Genomic DNA, 7067 nt, shown 5'->3' on the forward strand with positions numbered 1-7067 from the left:
GGGTGATTTCTCGCTTTCTGTCTCTATGTCTCTCTCTCTGTCTGTCTGGTGAGCACACGCACCCTAGGGCGAAACCTCTCCCCCCCCAAAAAAAAAAAATAAAAGAGAGACATTTTATGACTTCCCCTAATATATACCAACTCTCCATACTCTGCTGTGGAATCTGAAAAACTAGAGGCTATAGAAACATGGACACTGGTTATGGATGCTGGAGACAGTGTGAGAAGAGGGTTGGAGAAATGTGAGAAAAGATATTAAGGAGAAAAATAAAGAGGCAAGACATTTATGGGACACAGAAATTGATTGTCTATTGCTAATGTCCTTGGCTGGGCTGGTGTGAGGTGTATTCATGTTGAGTAAATTCACTTCACAAACTAAGTAATATATATTGATTGAATGTATAAAAATAAAATAAAATAAAAACATATGTAGAAGCTATTTGTCATACTTCTTTTAAAAACTAACATTTTAGTTCCCTTCCCCTGTAATCTCCTGGCTCAATATCAGGGATGCTGAAGAAGAAGGTACAGAAGGTACAGACGATTATGTGGGCACAAATGTTCAGTGTCATCAGGATGAGTGTGCAGTTATAGCATTTTATGTTGTGCTCCCAGCTCTAGAGTGTAGAAATAATCCGGGTGCTACTTCACTTCTGTCTTCCAAGTCTCATTAAGATGCCTGTGGTGTCCAACACTCACAAGTATCTGGGAAACTGACGTTCAGCCCAACTGAAAAAAATACGTAACTGCCACATCATAAAAATGTAAGTGCATCTGAGTTACAGTTACAGGTTCATTGAAAAAATGCTCCAGACACCTCAGAGTCTGCATGTACTCATCACACTGACCCTCACTTCCATGTTCTATTCAGTGACATAATTGTCCAAGCCAGAAACCTAGTAATCTTTGATGACTTTCCTCTGTTATCTAGCCAATGTGTCTCATGCTTCTATCCTAAATGTGTAGCTAATCCTTTCCCTCCCTGCTATTGCCACAGTCTAGTCCAACCACTGCCACTCCTATCAAATTATTGCAATAACGTGATGGGAGATTCCTAGTCTCTAGTTTTATACTCCTTCACTCATACTCCTCACTTCCCTATGAATAAGCTGTTTAAACACAAATACCATGACCACCTTTCCTCCCTAAGTCACTTAATGTCTTGTTATAATATTGATAGTAGTATCAACTCACCATCCCCAAATTGGAATAAGGGTAAAAAAAAATTATAGGAGAGTCTTAAAGAGGTGGCACTTGAGACAAATCTTCCAGAATAAATATGAGATATTCTGCAGAAGAGTTGCGTATTAAAGTGGGGATTCTAAGAGGAGACAGAGGAAATAACATATCTAATATCTGTTGTTTTTCTTTTTTTTGGGAGAGGTTTTTGCTATAGGGTGCATGCTCTTGCCAGAAAGACAGAGAGAGACAGAGAGAAAGAAAGTGAGAAATCACTCCCCAGAGGGAAATGGCCACGCCACAATCCCTTCTCCATTCTCCTCTCAGGATCTTGAGCACACATACACACATGCCTGACTTGAGTTTAAGCCACCACGTCTGGGACTTGAACTACGGTCGACTACATGGGAGTCCAGCGACATAGCCATTACACCAATTGCTGGTCTTGTAACTAGTATCTAAACTATAGGGATATAAAAGAATGTAGAAAGTCAGTAGGCTTATGAAAAGTGTTTTACCCACAACATAATCTAAATGTGACAGAATGGAGAGAGAGAAGGTTATTCAAACCATGAATGATCTTGTCTGGGATGGTGTTATAAAGTGACTTATCTGACTCAGTTTTATTTAACTTATTACAATTAGCACTCCTTATTTTTTATGCAAAAACAAAGTCCAATCAAAGATCAAGGTGTCAATGAAATTGCTTCCTTCTGAGGACTCTATAGGAGAATCTGCTCTATATCTCTCAGCTTTTAGTGGTTTGCTGGCAATAATTGGTGTTCCTTGACTTGTAGATACATCATTTCAATCATTACCTTAATGTTCATATGGTGTTCTTTCTGTATACATGCCTGTATCCAATTTTATTTTTTAACAGAGACACCAATCATATTGAATTAGGGGTTTGCCTTACTCCAGTACTACTTTATTTTAATTAATTACATTTTAACCACCCTAACTCCAAACAAAATACACTGTAAGACCCTGGGGGCCAGGACTCCAGTATATAAATTTTTGGGAGACACAATTCAACCTGCATTGTATTTAAAAGAATTAAAGAAATAATGTGTAAAATATAATATTTGATACATGTTATGATTTTGTACAATCAATCTTATTCTTTTTCACTTGATATTTAGCCGGCACACTTGTTTTATATGACAAATGACCATTCTTCACTCTACTGTGTTGAGTCACTCATTTGGTGATGTCTAACCACATCAAGCATACTCTTTCTAGAATCAGGAGTATCCACATTGGAGTATAGTGTTAAAACTGTGGACAATAGCCAAACATTTTGTCATCTACAAACTCGTGTCAGGGCTGATGTAACAGCACCATCTATCTTCTCAGTATCTTCTCAGCCCTAGCAAGCCCCAGATCTAACATTCAAAGAAAATAATGTCTCTAACTTAATAAATTTTTAATATTGTAACTGTAAACAGAAATGTACTAAAGGATTTCACAGTTTGGAAGATTGAAAAAGAGCCCAAGTGACATAGGATCTTGTTTTTGGTATAGAGTTCAGTTTGAGCTATTCTCCCGGAACAGTGTTGGAAAATGAATCCCCAGAGAAATGGATTCCTTGCAAGTCAGCATTTGTTACATTGATAATCAGCAGTCTTTCAGTTTCAACTACGGTCGACTACATGGGAGTCCAGCGACATAGCCATTACACCAATTGCTGGTCTTGTAACTAGTATCTAAACTATAGGGATATAAAAGAATGTAGAAAGTCAGTAGGCTTATGAAAAGTGTTTTACCCACAACATAATCTAAATGTGACAGAATGGAGAGAGAGAAGGTTATTCAAACCATGAATGATCTTGTCTGGGATGGTGTTATAAAGTGACTTATCTGACTCAGTTTTATTTAACTTATTACAATTAGCACTCCTTATTTTTTATGCAAAAACAAAGTCCAATCAAAGATCAAGGTGTCAATGAAATTGCTTCCTTCTGAGGACTCTATAGGAGAATCTGCTCTATATCTCTCAGCTTTTAGTGGTTTGCTGGCAATAATTGGTGTTCCTTGACTTGTAGATACATCATTTCAATCATTACCTTAATGTTCATATGGTGTTCTTTCTGTATACATGCCTGTATCCAATTTTATTTTTTAACAGAGACACCAATCATATTGAATTAGGGGTTTGCCTTACTCCAGTACTACTTTATTTTAATTAATTACATTTTAACCACCCTAACTCCAAACAAAATACACTGTAAGACCCTGGGGGCCAGGACTCCAGTATATAAATTTTTGGGAGACACAATTCAACCTGCATTGTATTTAAAAGAATTAAAGAAATAATGTGTAAAATATAATATTTGATACATGTTATGATTTTGTACAATCAATCTTATTCTTTTTCACTTGATATTTAGCCGGCACACTTGTTTTATATGACAAATGACCATTCTTCACTCTACTGTGTTGAGTCACTCATTTGGTGATGTCTAACCACATCAAGCATACTCTTTCTAGAATCAGGAGTATCCACATTGGAGTATAGTGTTAAAACTGTGGACAATAGCCAAACATTTTGTCATCTACAAACTCGTGTCAGGGCTGATGTAACAGCACCATATATCTTCTCAGTATCTTCTCAGCCCTAGCAAGCCCCAGATCTAACATTCAAAGAAAATAATGTCTCTAACTTAATAAATTTTTAATATTGTAACTGTAAACAGAAATGTACTAAAGGATTTCACAGTTTGGAAGATTGAAAAAGAGCCCAAGTGACATAGGATCTTGTTTTTGGTATAGAGTTCAGTTTGAGCTATTCTCCCGGAACAGTGTTGGAAAATGAATCCCCAGAGAAATGGATTCCTTGCAAGTCAGCATTTGTTACATTGATAATCAGCAGTCTTTCAGTTTCTCCTCACCACTCACCTTCAGAGGATCTCCTATTCAAAATAGGTCTTCACTACCGAAGTGATTTATTTCTCTATTGATCTTTTATACATAACACTGGAGAAGAACAAATAAGTGACAGATGCATTAGAAATGACAATGGAAATAAAACTCTCTATTAAAAATTATTGTAAACCTTCACTTGGAAGATGAGCAATCTAAAACGGTATTTCTGTTGGCACTGATTATCGGTAAAAATTCATCCGCTCTCTCCACTACTAGTCTCTTCCATTTATTATCAGTGTGTCAATGTTATTTTGAAGCTCTAGTCAATTGTGCCACACTATAAATTCAAGTTCTCATTTTTCTTCATCTCTTTTTTTAGTTATTAGTCATCAGTGTTGATAACAAAGTCATGCAAAAGTTAATTAGCAAAGAAAATGGATTAGTTAATTACCAAATTGCACTTAATTTGATGGCTTTTGTTCATAAAAGCATTGGTTCTACCAAGCAGCTTACACAAGTATATAGGAAATATCATCTAGCAAATCTTTAAAGTTCAACTTACAATTACTTCACGACAGAATGTCCTGTTTATATATTGCCTTATTGGACATTGAGTCTTCTGTAACTCTGGACTCACAATTCATAATCTCTTCTACTCTACTCTACAAACTTTCCTTGATTTTATGCAATTTATGTGATCACATCTTGAGTTTATCTCCAAGTAGAACTAATGTTCATATGAAATTAGAAGATAAAATTTTCCCATTTTAATACAAAGGCTCTTTATTTTATCTCTCCAATGATTACCATCTTATCTTTCACCAAATTGTCAACTTCTTGGCTCTGGTGTATTCTTTAGCTCTATTAATAACATCCTTCTCTTGGGTTCATTTAATTTCCTACCACTCATGACTTATGGCAGATGTGTCATAAACCTGTATAATCTCAAGTTCTGGATCAGTCTAAGTGAACATATTTTCTTACACACTGGGATTTTAGTAGTACCAGAGAAAATCTAGAACAATGCTTTTTTGATTCGCTATAAAGAATCATCAAAGGGACACAAGATGGCTACATTGTTGGACTTCCAAGTAGTCAACTGTGTTTCTAGTACCAGATCCAGTGGTTTAAAATTCACACTGGGTGGGACCAGCAGTTAGTATAATGGCTAGGTCGCTGGACTCCTACGTAGTCAACTGTGGTTTGAATCCTGGACCCGGTGGCTTAAACTCATGCCAGGTGCGTGGGCATGAGTGCCCAAGATCTCCAGAGGAAAATGGAGGAGAAGAGATTGAGGCGTGGCCATCCCCCCTGGGGGGGTGATTTCTCGCTGTCTGTCTCTCTGTCTCTCTCTCTCTCTGTCTGGTGAGCGCATGTGCCCTATAGCAAAAACCTCTAAAAAAAAAAAAATCACACTGGGCATGGTCAGAATCCCTAGAGGATAATGGAGTAAAAGGGATTGTGGAATGGCCATTACCCGCCCCCCCCACCGGAGGGGGTTTATTTCTTGCTTTTTGTGTCTCTGTCTCCTCCTGTCTTTCTGGAAAGCAAACACATCCTATGGCAAAAATCTCTTAAAAGAATTAGAAGAATAATCGTCACAAAGCAAATGATTTGAATTCTGGATTTAATAGTCACTGTTTTGTGAATACTTTGCTGAAAGTATAAATGGGTGCTGTGGTGATTTGTAACACCTGTTCACAAAATTTTTCATATTAAAATGCTTGCAGCCATAGTCTCTAGCAGAGAATTTAGGGGCCTCATCTACTCATTTGCCCATGTTTGCAGCAGCCCAAGAACTGAGTAAAATATTGGCTCTGTCTACAGTCACTCTCTTGGATCAATTTCACAAAGTTGAGATGAGATTCTGTTCAAGCCCAAGTTTTGGTTGAGCTCCTCATTTTAATGAGGGATATCAGTCTTCCTATGGGCCCAATTGATTGTCAAAGCATAAATGATCTAGCTATTGCCCACATGCCATATATGATCTTCAGATTTTAACTAGATAATAGAACTTAAAATTCTTTGCTATACAATTTGTATTAGAAACTAAGTTAGGAGTAATAATATTCATGGACAACTGACTAAAGAATTTGTAATCCATGTGTTTCTGGAAGTATTTTAAATTCCATCTCTAGATCATGCCAAATTAAACCACATTTTTATTTGCTCATAAATTTATTTTTATAGAACTTATGTGTTGGAACTATGCCACTGGATTTATTTAGGGAAGTTGATTGGGATATTGTTCCTTATACTACATAGTACCCTTTTGATGAGGAAGAAATTTCTCTTAGATTTCTTTTTATTTTCTGAAAGAAAAAGTTTTTCTGAAGGAATGTTGGTTTCCTTCTTTTTCTTTTTCTTTTCTTTTTTTTTTTTCGAGAGGTTTTTTTCACTATAGGGCACGTGTGCTTGCCAGACAGACAGAGAGAGACATAGAGACAGAAAGTGAGAAATCACCCCCCAGGGGGGATGGTCATGCCACAATCCCTTCTCCTCCATTCTTCTCTCGGGATCTTGGGCATGCACACACACGCGCCCAGCGTGAGTTCTAAGCCACCGGGTCTGGGATGTGAACCGCGGTCGACTATGTGGGAATCCAGCGACATAACCATTACGCTAACTGCTGGTTCCCGGTTTCCTTCTTTTTCTTAACTAGGCAGCTCATATTGTAATTGTAGAATAACTACCCCAAGTGACAACATGAAGTTTGGCTTGTAACTTGACCTTAGACATTATTCCACCTGCACTTAGTTTCTTTTTTGTCTTAATTTTCTTGCCTATTATTTATTCTATACACTTTTTAAAATATAAGTGGTACAAATCTTTTCTAAAATTAAGTACAGACTAACAGTTTAATCAAGTGATATGAGAGAATGACTTCTAGAAGATAACTTCAGGAAAGGCATGTAATAACAGTATTTTTAAAGTAAGACTATTCTGCTGGCTTTGAAGAGCAAATATCCATGTTGTGCAGAGGATGAGATGGTAAGGAATAGCTGGTGGTCTCACAGAGCAGAG

This window comes from Tupaia chinensis, unplaced genomic scaffold, assembly GCF_000334495.1.
Source record: "Tupaia chinensis unplaced genomic scaffold, TupChi_1.0 Scaffold141724_1, whole genome shotgun sequence".
NCBI lineage: Eukaryota > Metazoa > Chordata > Mammalia > Scandentia > Tupaiidae > Tupaia > Tupaia belangeri.